The 17,211-nt window shown below is 38.0% G+C and overlaps 1 protein-coding gene across 2 annotated transcripts in view; it reads left to right on the top strand.

Moving 5' to 3' along the window:
- The window catches only part of PPM1B (protein phosphatase, Mg2+/Mn2+ dependent 1B), a 61,110-nt gene that overhangs the window by 7,257 nt on the left and 36,642 nt on the right, over nucleotides 1-17,211 (top strand). The gene's annotated exons all lie outside the window — the stretch shown is intronic.

Genomic DNA, 17,211 nt, shown 5'->3' with positions numbered 1-17,211 from the left:
TGTAAAGTTGCCTTTGTATATTGCAGCAGTGTATATGGTACCACATACAGTAGTTTTGGACCATGATTCTAGGAGAGAAGTGAATGAGGGTTTTCACATTGCATAAGTCTCTGGAGTACAGCTAGACTGGATTTAGACGGTGGTGGATTAGCAGTTGGAGGGGGCAGGGACTTGTATTTGTGGTTGCCCTTGTGACCTTGAAAAACTGCTCAAACTGTCATGTGCTTTGAAACTTTTCAGATGAGAAGTACCGTACTGAAACTATGCGGTACTGAGGGCTGTTTTGAGAGTTCTGTCTTCAGTGTATAAAGCTGAAGAAATTGTTCCTTTTGCTTCTGTTCAAGTGGGTCTGTACTCAAAGCACTGCCTTCAGAGAGCTGTAAAGGTGTGAAAGGTGAACGTAGCACAGATATTACTCAGGGTTTTTTCTGTGTCCTTTCTTCTCCTGCACCCTTTACCTAGTATAGTAGTAAAATATGTCTGTACTACTTGTTCTGGTTCCCAACGGGAAAATCTTACCTTGGTCAAAAGGTACTCTGCATACCAGCCTGTGCATAAGACCTCTCTTCAGATACGGTACTAGTTGCAGGCACTGGTTTCTCGTGTCTGACATGAAGCTTGGTTCTCTGGAACATTTGATAAAAATTGCTTATAGCTGGCTTTTTACTAAAAGTGTAAAAAGTGTTCCTGGTTTTTTTGAGTGTTCATGTTCGAAGGAAGCATGAAGTTCTTTTTTTATTTCAGCTGTTGCAGAACTTGAATTCAGACCTAGCAGAGGTAGTCCATTGACTCCCCCAGCTAATGTTCAGTCCCTCATCTTGGAAAGTAAAGCAGCTCCATCTAGCTCAAGAGAGCCCCAGTGCTCAGTACAGGCTGTTATGGTTTACAAATGCCTCACTTTGGGTGTTGTCAGTAAGAACTGAAGTGACGCCTCTAAGGAGGTTATTAACAATGTCTAATTACAGGTGGGATTTACGCTCAATGAGTGTTATTCAGTAATTGTGGGACTACTGTCTGTATGTGTATCAAATGCAGTCCTCAGATGGGATGTTTATCCATTTGCTAGCTTGTCGTGTTTTCTGTGCCTTTATCACTTTTCCAGGAGACATATTACAGCAAGAGCTTTTTGGTTTCACTTTTCCTTTTCTCTGAGATAATGTCTTTCCTGCTCTTTTCTTTGCTGATTGCTGACCCTGGTGGATGAACTTATTGGACTCATCCAAAGACTAGGTCGTGTCTGATTATGTTACTCTGAGGAGCAGTAATCTAAACAGGTAGCAGGTTGTGCACAGGACTTCAAATAATAGATGTTGTATACATAAACAAGATGAAAACAATGTTGTGAAAACAATAGCTAGAGCTGGGAGGAAGAGGGGAGCATGAAACCTGTTCTGTAAATCCTCTGTAAGTGCACTGCAATTCGAACTGCTGTTCAAAAGATAACCTCCAGTTCATAAGCATTCAGCCCTTTAAAAAAATGCATTAATAATAGGAGTTGTTTGCTTTGCGTGAGGTTTTCCAACCAGCCCTCTTTTAGATTCTGTGCATTTCTTGCAGTGTAAAGAAACTGGAAGCAGTTCAATGTGTCTGTCTCTTACAAGCAATTTGTGGGATCAGGGAAAAGACAAGCATACCACTTTTGTGGATGATTACTTTGGAAAGAGTTGTTTCACAGTGTTTGCTAGAGTCAAATAGCTGCTTGAGTCAAATAGTCTCCTCTGCAGTCAGGCCTTAAGAGCTCATCTATTTTTCCATAAGTGATAGAAGTGATAGTTTAGCATTTTCCTATGTTTTAATATTGAAAAATTAATTAGGCTTGTGATGTGGAAGGAAAGGATAGTTAGGACTCTGCTGTAGTGCCAACGGTGTTTCATATCCTGCTTTTGTAGCATAGTAAACATTAAATTTATTTTGCTTTTGTTTGGCTTTTAGTTTGTCTTATGCTGGACCATGTCTGTACTATTATGTCTTCTTACAGTATTTGAGTGTGAAAATAATGGAGGTTAAGTGTTGTTGGAGATCGATAGCTAGTTTGTAACATTAAATCAAATTGGATGACATCTCAATTATCTTAACTAGAACACACAAAATACAAGGAATTCTAGGCCAGAGAACTTCTCTAAAATATTTAATAGACTCAAATATAGTAGCTGTTAGACAAAACAGCTTATTTTGTGATTTTGACTATTGTTACAGTATTATTTTAATTTAAAGGAAAAAAAGGAATGCTGTCGACTTAGCATATCTGACTTTTGGAGGGAAGGGGATAAGGTTACAAATAGTTGAAACAGTTTTTCATGATTTTTAAGGTAAAGTGAAACATGAAGTGCTGTACTTCTGGAGTCAGAGGGGAAGAAATACAATTCCAGTATAGTTCAGGATTCTTGAAATTAGCTTGTGTGCTGCTGTTGCCAATAGCAGGAAACAGAATTTAACATGGTTAGAAAAATGTCACTATGGAAGGTACTCTGCAATTATACTTTATTAATTCATATTTGGAAAAAACAATTCCTTGAAAAATACCATATATTCACAGATGTTGTTAACAACCACTGTGTTTTCAGTCTGAAGTTTTCTGTATTTCTGCATATGTAGAGAGGGAATGTAGGGCTCAGTTACTGCTGTTATTCATCTTTTTTCACTGTTCTGTTTTGTTCAGGCTTAGCAGATTCAGATGTGTTTTGTATAAACAAAAACTTGGGGTAGCAATGTCATTAACTGAAGTAACTAATTTTTTGGAAAGGTGTCTTAAGGTTTGTTGAGATTTGAGACCTGATTATGTTGTCGAGCTTGACAAAGAACAGGAAGCTAATGCGGAAAACTTGTTAATAGGTCTCTCCCTATTGTCCCTTCTTCCAAAGGTCTTGTTTGTTTGCTTATTGGAGCACCGATTAAAACAAACTCTTGCATACAAAGCACATGTGACAGCTTAGATCTGTCATGAGTTTTCAGATTTCTGCTTAAAGCCTTTTCCTAAAGTCAAGTAATGGTCCTAGAACACTGTATTGGAAACTCCATCATCCTTTTCTGCTATTTATTTTTTTTTTAGTAGTCGGCATCTTAAGCTACTATTAGTGCAATAAGTGGTGAACCGGGTCTACCTGTGAGCAGCCTTTCTTCTGCACAGTTCATGTGTTCAAGTTGGTTTTTTTCCAGTCAGTGTTTATCCTCTCCTTTCCCTGAGTCGAAGTCTGATGCTGTTACTGCAAGGGAGAAACTGAAAAAAGTGAGGAGAGGACATGAAAAGTAGTGTTCTTAGTATGGAAGAAAACTGCAGTGCTTTCTGAAGAACTTCTAGCATAAATTCACTGATAACTTCAGCTAATCCAGAGAATACTTGAGTAGGCAGAACACAGAATTCATCGAGGAGTATTCCTTCTTGCTCTCCTCGTGGGGATCTGGTTTTTGTTCGTTTGTCTGTACCTTATTTTAAAGATTTTTATCAGCACATACACTGCACTGCCTTTTATTACCAAGTTCTGCTGCCTGCCGCTTGCCTTTCAGCAGTATCCTGTCTCTTTTTGATACTGCCATGAATAAAACCCAACAAGTAAAAATTTACCACTGACATTGCTGGGTGAGATGGGGAGGAGCTTTTTGCTATTAGTCTTCTTTCTCTGTCCTTACTTTTGCTTCTGTTTGGTTTCTTAGGGCTCATTTTCTCCTGTTGAATCTACTTTTGAGAAGGACTGGGTATAATTAGAGAAGATTTAGTGTACAATGCTTTTTCCTGAAATGTGCAAGTTACTGGGTTTATTCACCCTGAATTGTGTAAGAAGTTCTTCAGTTAGTGGAAAACTTAGTGCTTTAGGGATTTAAGGTGTCATGGAATTGGTAGACTTGTGTCACTGTTGCTGAAGGAGCAAAGATTCTTTTAAGGTCATTGGATGACTGAGAAGATGTACTTTGAACTGCTTTGTTCAGAGAAGGAAAGGAAGAGTGAGCTGATATGACCCCAGATTAATTTTTACATTAAGAGGCAAAAAGGCAGTAAAGCTTATTAGGTCCATCTGCCAAAAGGTAGTGTCTTCAGAATTCTGTAGACAGAGTTCATGTAGCTAGCATGTAATTTAGCTGAAGCTTAACTTCTGTGTTGGTTTCTAGTCATTAAATTTTATGCTACCTTGGTGAGAGTGCTGGGCAGTAGATACATCCACTTTTTGTCAGCCGGGCACTGCTGTTACGTTTTTGAAGCTGTTAAAAAACAATGGGTATAGCACCTTGGAAGCTGAGTCACTTACTGTACATAATGCAGCTTTGGTTTTGTCTCCTGTTATGGGGAGTTCGTACCCTCTACCCAAACAGATTTTTGCTGCATGGTGCCCAATTTGTGAGTATCTGGTATTCCTCTTTTAAAAGGTGAAAGAAAGATCATTAGAATAGTTTGTTTTTCACCACTTTTCAGTGTTTATACAGTACAGAAAAGAGTTTTTGCTAGGCCTTTGCACGCTCTCAGGCATTTGCTTCTGGAACCCACTCATAATCCTGACTTTCATTAAGGAAGAAGTTCTTGCATATGTACCTAAGTATGTTAGTGCTGTTGTATTTCTGCAGTTTTCTGCTTCTGACTGTGTGCAGGATCCTCTTCCTTCTTGAGTTGATATTGTTGGCTGTGTCTCATCTCATGGTAAGAGTTGGGTAATGGGCATATTTGCGTACATATTGCTGAGATGAATTTTCTTCTGGTTTATCTTCTTGAATCAGCTTGCTGCGTGAGGATGTGAGAGCAACTACTGGTGCCAAAGCTGGGTATGAAACTACCCGTGACAGGAGGTGGGCTTACAGCAGTTATAAGTTCAGCATAGCCTCACTTACTGTAAGACTGCGTGCTGAGGTGTTTCAAATGAGGTTCTTGTGTAGTTACTAACATTGGTTCTTGACACTGGTGGTTTTGATACCTGATGACCTATCTTGTGAATAGAAATTCTGTGTTTACTTAGGATGTTACTGCTGATGAAGACCATAGAGGAGTTACATAACTGTGACTGTGTTAGCAGTGTCACCAGTCATGTCACAGTCCTAAAATAAAGGAGCATGGAATTAAATGTTGACATTAAAAAAATCTATTATAACTAAATTAAAAAGGTCCATCCCCTCTTTTGGTTTTTCTCCAAATGCATAGCCTGCAGCAGATGTTTATATGACTCCCTTCATAGTAGTCATTCCGGTTTAATTAAATACGAGCACTTGCTGACAAGAATATCTGTAGGTACATGAGAAAGCAGCAGAAACCAAAACTTTGCATAGCAAAGGTCATGATAAGGAATTTGTCAGAAAGTTTCTGAGCGAGTCAAGCTGTTTTTCTGTGCTTTTTGTCACATTTGCAGATTTCCTTAGGGGTAGGAGGACTGCCTCAGCTCATCCACTGTGGTGTTTGTCATCACTTATTGTGCGGTTAGAGTATCTTACCCACTGCCTGTTGCAAGCCTAGGTTTTGATGAACTGCAGAGGGACTGAACTATTTTGGGTGAAACATGAGTAATGTCATCACTAGTAAAGAATAGAGTTTGCAGTTGTTTGTCAGGCACTGGCTGATTCTGTGTCCAGGAGTTTCTGTATTTGTTCAGTTTTGGAGGTCTCTTGCAATAAGGTTGGGAAGAAATTCAAGCTGTCTGAAAAGATGGAAGCAGTCCGAATTCTAGAAATCCTTTACAATGTTCATAATGAAACATGTTTGAATTTTCTTGGTCATTTGCTGTTCTTTCCCACTTCTTGCTCTTCTCTTTCTCAGCCATCCCTTTCTGTAATAAATTTTACATACTGTTACAAAGACCAAGTTTTTCCTTTATAACCTCTGCTGTTTACTGTCTTGCAGCCAGATAGCTTGAAAAGTAGCCAGAAACTGAATTGTTTGATGTCTGTGTTTCACATGTTGAGACCTGGGTTGTTTTGTTTTTGTTTTTTTTTGTTTGTTTTGTTTTTTGTTTTTTGTTTTTTTGGGTTTTTTTGGGTTTTTTTGGGTTTTTTTGGGTTTTTTTTGGTTTTGGTTTTTTTTTGGTTTTTTTTTTTTTTTTTTTGGGTTTGTTTTTTTGGTTTTGGTTTTTTTTTTTTTTTTTTGTAATGCGCAGAGTTCTTGTATCTAGGCTTTGGAACATTGGAATTCTGCAAATTGTTGAAGCATATAGAGATGGTTCCTGTTCACAGTTTCAGCAGTTTCAGGCATCCTTGCTATGTTATATAATAAAGAAAGCTTTCCATTTTACTTAATAAAAATGTTAAATACTGCTTTATTTGGATAGCACTATCAATAAGTAGTTTATATAAGTCTGTAGTAAAACATTTTTGAAAAAGGTCATTATTTTCAGTCTGCCTGACTTTACTGGTGGTCAGTTGTGCTTCACTGACCTGACTGCCTTCTGTCAAATTACCAGGTCTTCAGCTGAGGATAGAGCTTTAGGGATTTTTTTTTTATTTTAACCTTAGCAAGATGCTTTGGTGCTTCTCAGCATACTTCTATTTACAGTCTCAATGGGAGGATGACTAGACAAATGAAAACTGGTTGAGGAGTAATTTTAAAGCGTGGCTGGTCAATGGTTCGTTCATACTCTTTCCGAACAGCAGTCACAACTAGAGCTCCCCAAATAGTTTTAAATAATCACTCTTCTTGACTGTTTTTGGTATTTAGCAGTAGTTAATTGGAATCTGCCTATTGAGTGGGCTTGGAATAAGCAAGGTATGTTCATTGAATAAACATTTAATCTAAGAAAGGGAAAATACTCTTTTTTGGTGTCAAAAATGAAGTTTTAGAACAATAGAGTTATCAATATGTCTTGTCTCTCACTTGCCTTCGTTATTCTGAACCTTGAGGAAAAACAAAGCGATTTGTAGAGCTTTTGACGTTACTGGGAAGGGAGGGCTAAGCAGGATGCTGGGTAGTGAAACTAAATCTCAGCTTTTCTGAGACTAGTATCTTTTCACAAGCCTGGGTAAAGAGGGAAGTGAACTGTCATCTTGGACGCTAGATGTAGACAATCTCCAGAACAGACAATGCTTGAGGCAGATTCTTGCTGCAGAAACAGTATTCTGGTCTGTGAAGGTGTGGTGGGTTTAATTGTGATAGCCCTTCTCATGGTTTGGGGAAAATGCAACTTTGTTTCTTTCTTGTAACCAAGAGAGCTGAGGTGTGTTTCTGCTTGTGTTTTTAAAGAAATCTGTACTGGCCAGTAACAGACTTCTTTGTCGTGGTTTCTGTGCTTTAAGATAAGTCAGAATCTCAGCTTTTAGTCTTTCTTTTATTTTGCATCCAGGATGTGGATGTATTACTGTAAACAATTGCATTAGTATGCCAGACTTCTCCGTTCTCTCCGCACTTAAATGCGCGTATGTACACGTGATTGTATGCAAGGTTCTCCTGTTGTATGGTTTAGGTATTCCTGGCTTGGAAATGGATTTGCTTATGTGAATCTGTGAAGGTGGTATGTATTGAAAGTGGAAGTTTTTTGCAAAGTAATGGCCATTGAATGGTTGGTATCTTAGATGACTTCATACTTTCATCTTTAACAAGTGAAGACCAGTCACTTGATGTTTGGCAGCATTGCCATAGACAAGTAGTTAACCAATTCCAGTGGTTCACAAGAGTTTATTAGTTTCAGTTCAGCTGTTACTCTTAAGTGTTTGAGTTGGAAATTTTATTGACTTGTAGTAAACTAGGAGAGAAGTTGGTCAATTCTTCTATATTACTACTTTCAGACTCACAGACTCTTTTGCTTTATTCACCCCAATATATGAGGAAGAGTCTCTAAAGTGAATCTTAATCAGAAAGACCAAGATCTGGAAGAAATTTTATTTTTGTACTGCGTTGAAGGTAAGATTTTGGAAATTGTCCATGATCAGATGACACAAAGCATGAATACTGAGACTTGGCAAAATGGTACTGTTTCTGAGTTCTTGGCTTGCATATTATACTATTCCTGCAGAATGTTATCACTCTTTACTAACTATTAAATACTTCTGCATATTTCTGTTGAAATGCACTAATGATCAGAGGTATATAAACTAACTGTTTTTGTGTTCCTTAACTAAAATAGTCTAGTAGGTTGCTACTTGTAGCTGATGTTTATTGCATCTCTGTCTTTTGGGTAGTATAGATGTGGAATGTTGTACTAAATTGGTAGTGTTTTAGTAACTCTTGTTTACTTTGTGGTCCTGTGCTGAGCTTTTTGCAGTTATTACTGTAATTCTCTGTGAATGCAGAGTGTGAACACACTTTTGAGTAACATTTCAGTCACTTTCAAAATATCAGGAAATAGAGCAGGTTTGCTGCATTTTGGAGGAAATGGCAGATGCATTTCTTTTAATAAAGCCATAGCTTCAAGCACCTGCACCGTTGTCGCCTTTCTGCAAGTTAGAGCACAATCAAGTAGTAGGAGCCATTAGCACAGTTCAGCAGTGATGCCATTGCCTTCAGTTTACATGCATAGTTTAACAAAATGTTAATAATGTTTGTTGTTTCATTCCGACACCACTCCCAGGGGAAAGTGGAGTGTATATATATATATATATAAACATATGGGGCTGTGAAGCTGATTAGAGGGCTGGAGCACCTCTCCTGTGTGGAAAAGCTGATAGAGTTGAGGCTGTTCAGGCTGAGGAAGAGGTCTGAGGAAAAGGTCTCTGTTGAGACCTTAAAGCAGCCTTCCAATACCTAAGGGGTGCCTACAAGAAAACTGGAGTGGGACTTTTGACAGGGGTTTGCTTTAATGGGACAAGGGATAATGGCTTTAAACTGCAAGAGGGTAGGTTTAGATTGAATATTGGGAAGAAATTCTTACTGTGAGGGTAGTGAGGCACTGGAATCAGTTGCCCAGAGAAATTGTGCATGTCCTGTCTCTTGTAGTGTCCAAGGCCGGGTTGGATGGAGCTTTGAGCAGCTTGGTCCAGTAAGAGGTGTCCCTGCTTGTGTCAGGTGGGATGGAACGTGGTTGTCTTTAATGTCGTTTTCAACCCAAACCACTCTTTGAAGATTTGAGAAGCACATAGTTACTGCTTTACAGAGCAGGTATTTGCATAGACGAGAGAATACAAAGCCATGGTCTCCAGTCATTAAAGTGTTGTTGGATGCACTCAGAAGGATGTGGGAGATGTTTTGGGGACTAATGTGTAAGTAGCACTTTTTATAGGCAGCTGGCTGCCTAATGCCAGCTCTTCAGTTTCAGAGGCGTGGAAACCTGCTGAAATTGGCACTTGTTGTGCTGTGTTCAGCATCTGTTTGAAAGCTCAGATCAGCAGTCTTCTATTCACATACCTATTTCTGATTTTTTGTGACTGGGGGTCTGCTTTTTATGTAGTAGGTTTTACTGAATTATTTGTGTAATCCCCAAGCTAATTGTCTGCTTTTCTTTTAAACTGCTAAATTCATCTGATTCTTTCAGTTGTCATTCTGCAAATGCCGGAATATTTAAGAGTATTCCTTTGTGTGCCATGATTATTTTATGGATTCCTAGTTTGATCCTGATGGTTTGTTACACTAGTATACAATACATTCAGGTTAAGCTTTATGATAGTAAAGTGGTAAGGCTGATATGTGAGCTTTGGAATATAGAAATAATTTTAAAATATCTTGACAAGTTGCTGTATAAATGGGATGCCAGAATATGGTGTTTGCCCCCTTGCTACAATTAATGTGTTTTTTTAAGTGTGTCTTTGTGCTAAGATGTTTCCATCACTGTTCAGTCCAGCAAGGGCATATCTTGCAGCCAGCAGTGTACAGGAGCAGTAGTAACCTTTGGTGGAGCTGGAGATGGTGTCTTAATTTGTGTTATCCAAATTTGCTGATGTCTGAAATTATGAGTAGCGTAAAGTGAATGTTGGATTATTAAGGTGCTAACTTTCCTGGAATAATTTTGGCTGTCATGTCTATCATCATGGCACTGACTGCCTGTCATGCCCTTAAGCACCTTCTCTAATAATTGATTTCTTGAAAATTGGCATGATCTGCTTGTATGTTAGTTTTAACATTCTTACTGATGGAAATTCTCCTTTCAGTTTTTGCAGGTGTAGTTCAACATGTATTGTGATACTGGTATAGTGGTAAAATCAAAACAGTTTTTACTCAGTAGAGATATCTGAAAGTTCAGCATTGAAATATATATTGCAAATTGAGAAGTTAAACTATTGATTAAAAGTGAGTCCAAGTGACTTATTTTAGACTTGAATTTGCAGAATGAGTTGGACATAAAAACTTTGACTTTTTATGCTTACAAGTTGCCAAGTGCTCTTGTGTAGATGACAAGTGAAACAGTTCAGATAGCCTCAATGCAGACACCTGTGAAAGATTCCATGTGTCCAGGCAATGATATTGGAGCCTGTGCCAAAAAAAAAAAAGGTAATGGAAGTTTGCTTCACTCTGCAGCTCCTAGAGATAGTAATTCTTTTAACTGGACTTGCTCTTAAAAAGTTTCTCTAACCTGATGGAGAAGTAGAGCATCCTGTAAAAGGAGAGTAGTGTGTTTTCTGAAATAGTCTGGAGAAGTCATCGGTGTTCTGAAACATGACTTTCCATACCATGTTATGGATTGAATATCATTTGACTACAGGTGTATTGATTCTGTTACAGTATGGGAGTACATAATTATATATTGAGTAGGATCAGCTGCTTCTCTTCCACATTGGTTATAACTGCCTTAAAAATGCTTTGAGATATGCCTTATCTGAAATGAATCAAATCAGGCTGATTTAGGAATGTGATAAATTTGTTAGCAATAAGGAAATTACTTTCTAAACAAGTGGACCCTCTTAAAAATTTTAATTGCCTTTACATTTCTATGTGCTGATTCTGTTAATACTAATACAGTGTTGTTACAGAAGTAACTTTGCTAGTAATTAGAAGAAGCATCTTAATCTGGACAAGACAAAGGGAAAGAATGTTCTAAAACTGAAATTGAGATATAATAATAACTATGTCTTTTAGCAGTTCCTGTTTGGAGCCTTCAGTTCCTGTATTACTTAAATTACTTCTTTTGAAAGACTGTGTGTGTAGGTTGTGAGTTGACATAACAGATGCCTGAATTTCTCTTTGCAAGCTGCATGCTTTGCAGTAAACATTAAACTGCCTATAACATCGTAGCTCTTAATATTTGGCAGCTCGCACTACTGGTTTTCTTGCGTTACCAATTTAAACTTGATGGTGATTTTATTGTGGTGTTGAATGACTTTTCTTGCATTTAATTTAACTCCTGATGTATATAAATTTAGCAAGTGGTAACATGGCTAAAAAAAGCTGCAAATAGATCCAAGTGTCTAAGTAGTGTGGCAGAGAATTTATGCCTTCTGTAACTGTCTGCACATCAGTAGTGGCCAAGCTGTTTTGTTGGTTGTTTTTTTTATGTGCTCTGATGGCTCAGTTTTAGTGCATTTTTACCTGGAGACTTACATGAGAAGTTGAAGAGGAGCCTTATTTGAGAGAGAAGTCCTTCCTCTGGTCATTGGTATCATATATAAAGCAATAAATCCCCATTCTTATTATCCCTTTTAAATTTGATACATCTGGATTTCTGTCAATGTCAAACATACCAGCATTAGTGAATTCTTACTGTGTTTTTTGTACCTGGTCCTAACTGAAGTAGTGTTATTTTGATACTTTTTGTTTTTCACCCTACTTTGTGGAGTTTAAATTCCTTCTAAAGTTTGAATATACTCGTGGCCACACTTAGGGTTGTGTTATATTTGTAAGATAGGGATAAATGTGATCATTCTAATAGACAAAATGTGATGCTGTTGTGCCTTTGAGAATCCTTTGTGGGATATTAGTCCTAAATACAGGATCTGTACAGACAGACATGTATAAGCCAGATTTAAGGGTTTTTTGTAGTTTGGTGGGGTTTTTTGTGGGTTTTTTTTTTGGTTTTTTTTGTGGGTTTTTTTTTAGTTGTTTTGGTTTGTTTGGTTTTTGGTTTTGGGTTTTTTTTTTTGTTTGTTTGTTTGTTTGTTGTTTTTTTTTTTTCCTTTTTGGTTGTTGTTTTTTTTTTAGTGCCAGAAACAACAGAAATTTAAGATACGGTATTGAGGATGAAAAATTCCTAATTGGCTTCAATGATAGTTGCAAGACATGATTTAAAAGCTGACCTGTTCTAAATGCATTGGTAGCCAGTAGGAGCTAGGGCAGAGTTCTCTATGCAGATAAATATTAATTTTTGAGGACTCTGGCTTAAAAATCACTGAATACGGGTCACAGAGGAATTTGTCAAGGTAGCCATCTGTAGATAACCTGTTCTTTCTTCTTCTGAACATTTCATACAAGACACTCATAAGAATATTAATCTTTTGAAAACTATCAGACTTGGACTGTAACCTACAGCTAAAGCATCTTAAAATTTTGTAGCTAAGTCAGACCTTTGCTGTCTTAATAGGGAAATTCTGTCAGTTTTCTTAATTATGTATCCTACCGTGCAATGAGGTTTGTAATAATGGACTTTATTATCTAAAAGCATGTACTTGCTACCAAATTAACTGATCTGAACTCTGTTGCTTTCTCTGATTTTGCTGACAAATCTTGCTCTCAGTTTTTTATGATTTTATGCTTAAGATGCCTTCTTTGAACGGCTTAACTAGAAAGGGCTAATCTTTTTGTATTGCATAATCAACAGAGAGTTTTTATTTTCAAGATTTCTTCTGGGTTTGAATAATACTGCAGTTTACTAATACTTTTCTGGGCAAAGGAGTGACAGACTTTGGATGCTCATTAGTAAGTGCTACAGCATATAGAACGGATGAGACTGAGGTGTGGTTTAGGGACATGATGTTTTGTCCCAGAGGACTTCAGAAAAATTAATATTATTATTAATAAATTGTAATTTTATTAGGTGAAAGTGTGGTGGATTCTTTCTCAGAACACCTGACCAGTGCTCTCAGGCTGGTTTTGTGAACATCTGCAAAAGCTAAATAATCTACTAGTAGTGGTTCAAACATCAGTTTGAAGGCCAGATGTTAACAAAGACAGCAAATGGACAGATATTTTCAAACTGACACTTTTGGTACTGCTACCTGGGTATTTAGCTAGTTATGTGATATTAAATTTGCCTCATGGAGAAGCAGTGTAAAAATGTGCTCAAATGATAGGCACTGCAGTAATAGTAAATATGAACTTAGGTTGCCCATGCGTATCACTTCAATGTGTCTGAGGTGGAATTTTGAGTCCCCATCAGGGAGATGAATGATTATAGACTCTTCTGCCCTTTGCATCAAGGAAAACCACAAACCCATACAGAATACAAACACATCTTTGTCAATCTGTGACTCCTGGATTGCTGTGGAAGGTGTAATATGTATCTAGAAGTTTACTCTCACTACAGCTATTGTGTAAGGTAAGATAAAAGCTAGTTAGAAACTTTTGCAAGCTTTTCTCTAGAAAGTCCTAGCAGCCCTAATAAATGTGTTTGTTCAGAGTAAAAGTCCTCTGTTTACAATGCTTTGTTGTTTCAGTTGAGGGTTTGTTTTTTTTTTGAAGAAAACTTACATATACATGGAATGTATTTTAACTGTTGAAGGTACTTCCTTCTCTTTAGTTCAGCTAAAGATCAAATAACTGAAAATGAAAGAATTTTGTGCTTGGGTGTTTTTGTTGAAGCGTGTTAGATGGCTGTGCACTTCAGCCTCCTCTCTTCCTAAAACTGGCTGTTTGCAAAGCTGCCCAGCATAACTGATGGAGAGATGATTCCACATTTCTCTGCTTGACTTGTGCTGAGCATAACTCTGATCTGTTACAGAAGCATAGAGAAGTAAGTGCTTGCCAGGGATCTCCCAGTAGGCAAATGCAGATTGCATACACACATTCTGAATTCCAGTAAGGCTGGCTTTTGGTCTTCCTTCATCTTCTGCTTGTATAATTCAACAAAGTTTGATTTCCTCATCAGTCAGATGAGCAGTCTCTGCTTCAGGCATTCACTTGTACCAGCGTAGCTGTCTGTATGTGTGCTCAGCCACAGAGCATGGAACAGGAACAGGCTGCTGAGAGCAAATATCCCTTAAGCTACCACTGCTGCCAAGATACCCACACAGCCATAATACGAATTTACTCATCTAAAGCTTACCTGAAGATGAGTCACAGAGAATTTAGGAATTACGAAAGTGCAAATATGTATTAAAGACAGGTCTGCAGGATGAAGGTTCAGACTATCTTCTCTAAGATGTATCAAAAAGCAGCTTTCTCATGCTGTAACTTTTGTCCATCATTTGTGAGGTGATGTTTAAAAGTATGGACCTAATTAGAATGCTAAGCCCATGGTATTATCAAGCTTTTAGGTGAGTGGGAAATACTGGTCTAACAACATACTCCTGTTGGAAATTCATCATTTGATGGTTTAAATTACTAATTGGCTATAGAACTTTTAACTGCAAACTTCAACTTGCTTAACTCAACTTTGACTGGAACCCCAAGCAAATTGATTTCAAGGCATTTAGCTTTTCAGGAAGTTCTGGGTTTTACTTGTAAAACACAGTGGAAGGATATTTTTGCAGATTTTTCAAAACTGTAAATATTATATTAAGTGCTTCAAAGAGGATAAGGCACCTAAATTGCTTCATCGAGTTCTTTATTTTGAACTTTAGTTAGTTCTCCTTGCTTTAACTGATTAATATGAATATTTCTGTGCAGCTTCCATGTTTGAAAAGGCAGAAGAAGATTTCACCAAAACCTCCCACACCTGCAAATCCACAAATCAAGACTTTGTTCAGTCTTGGTTCTGCATAGAATGAAGAACCACTTAGCAAATGTAGAGAGAATCTTTTGTTACAATAGATAAACAACTCTCTCTATAGGATGGAAGTTGTGCATTTTATCAAGTAAGAAGCAGAAAAGAACTCCTTGTTTAGTTTTGGCTTTGTCATGTAGGTACAATAAGGAAGAGTTACTGCATGAATTTGCAGCACTAGTGCATTCCCTTGTGCTCTCACTTTCCCCAGAAAGTCAAGTCTCCAAATGAATGCTTCTTTCAAGAAAGGGATGTTACCTTGGGTTTACTGTATGTTGGAAACATGCCTTTGGTAGGTTGCAGTTTACTAGCTAGCCTGTGGCATACACTGCTGCTCTTTTCTTTCTCCCTCCTTCTGTCTCTTACTTCTGCAAAATCTTCCCATGTGTAGGACCCAGCTTACAGTTCTGGGGGACAATATTGGCAGTGGTGGTATTGTGCTGTCGTAGGGTGGATCAGGGCACATCAGATTATAGCTCCTTCTGTTGATGCTCAGTCAATGAGTTGGTTTGTTTGTTTGCTTATTTTAAAGCAGCTGTGATTTGGTTATCAATGAAAGGTCAGAGTCCAGGTCTAGCTGGTTATGAGGCAGAATAAACACAGTGTTTTTCTGGTACTTCTCTGGCCAGGGTTTGGAAACTTGCTAGGGACTGGGTGTTGTAGTGGCTTTGTTTGTTTCAAACATTAGGATTCAGCCTGAAGAACATTAGTGCTTTGCGACCAGCATTATTAAGTATGTATTTAATCATCAGGAAAACCAGCATTTGGTGCCTACACTCTGTAAAATAACATGATAGGGTTCTTCAAATTTCTCTGGACGGCATCGTTTTTTTTTCTTAATGATTCTTATTTTCGAATAGTGAGTTTAGTTCTTTAGCAGTGAATTACTTATGATGTCTTTGTTTGGTCTTACCTTCTGAAGAAAATCCTGTAAACATGGTCAAATTCAAATGCTTTATTAGCCCAGGAATATTTAAGTATTTCTCAATTAAAAACAATGCTACTGTATGGTACAGGTGTCTTTGTAGCAAAAAAGTTTACTGAACTAACTTAGTCGTACTAAAACATGACACATCTATGTAGTACAAAGCCTTAAGCAGCTCAAATAAAATGCTTAATTCATCTTGTAATTTTGTTAAGCCTTTAATAGGAAGCATTCAGCTTTATTCTTGGGATGTAATTCATGATGAGCAATCTGGACAAGACATTTACATTTGTGTACTGTGAGCATTTTTGGCATTCAAATTGTTAAGAGCTGGATATAATGGTTTGTTATCCCAAAGCTGTATCATGAATCTAAATGTCTTTTCATACTGAGAGGAAACAACCCATGCCAGCTTACTTGGAGAGGTAAGAGTCACTACTCTGCAAATGAAGTAGAAGTAGTGTCCCTTCTTCATTGTGCCATATTCAGTGGTGGAGGCTAAATCTTAAGGTGCTTTTGTGTTTTGGGACGCTGAATACTGTATTCCTCACTTCTGAGAAGTGAGATAGTGTACATAGAATTTGTGTAAATGCAATCATACTTTCAGGTAAAATACTCTTAGCCCAAAATATCCATTTTTGAATCTGCCCTACTGTAAGCAACCTCCTGGCTAAAAGTCATCCTGGTCTGAGGAATGCTCTCACATCCTCTGTAGAGTAGAATCTGGGAGGGCTCAAGGCTCTTGTTTCTGAAAAGCAGAATGCTCATCTTCCAGGGCTGCTTTTGTGAGTTTGATGCTTTTAAAGGCCTCTGGCCACAGAAGCACTGAGGCTCCTGAGCACTTGGTGCAAGAACCTTGTAATGCTCCTGGCTGGGGGGATGTTCTGAAGGTGGAAGACAGTGCATGGAGGGAGCCGTGTTCTGGCCATGTGTTTTGTGTCTGTGCCCTAAAACCTTGTGTGTTGAAGAAGAGCTGTTTTTTACAACTTTGTGAATTTGCACTGGGTGTGTTTCATTTTACTCCCTGAAGTTCCTTGATGTGGAACCAACTTTTTTACTGAAGCTTTTTTACCTTCTGGGGAGGGCTTTTGCCTTGAAGTTCAGTACAATGATTTAGGATACTTTTTCAGAGTTCATTAATGATTTAGTGGATGCTGCTTAAGATGTAGTTATGAAATACTTGCAACAAATATGAATTGGCAGCAGCTCCCAGTTCTGCATTTCTGTTGCTGGCACTTGTCTGATCTGGCATTTCCTAAGCTGGTTTGGAGACCTCAAGTGACAGGAAATAATAGACTTTTTCTGGATTAGTTTGGTTCCTTGGACATTCCATCCTACTGTGGTGTGTAAGAAGAGAGTTCTGGGGAAAACTCAGGGCTTTGCGACAGTGTAGAGCTATAGGCATGAAACTCCTGCAATTCTTCAGAACATGGTAAAGTAGTCCTTTTGAGCAATTTTGTGCTTATGACACTTTTTAGTAGTTGAAAAGCACTGCTGAGTGTTTGGAAGAGGTGAGCCATAGTGAAATATTGTCATAGCTTCATTCCTTCATCAGTGGGCCTAAAGTCAAGATCAGCAGTAAGTCTCCTTCATCACTCA

The sequence above is a fragment of the Motacilla alba genome, chromosome 3 (assembly GCF_015832195.1).
Source record: "Motacilla alba alba isolate MOTALB_02 chromosome 3, Motacilla_alba_V1.0_pri, whole genome shotgun sequence".
Lineage (NCBI taxonomy): Eukaryota > Metazoa > Chordata > Aves > Passeriformes > Motacillidae > Motacilla > Motacilla alba.
This window is presented reverse-complemented; position numbering and strand designations above follow the sequence as displayed.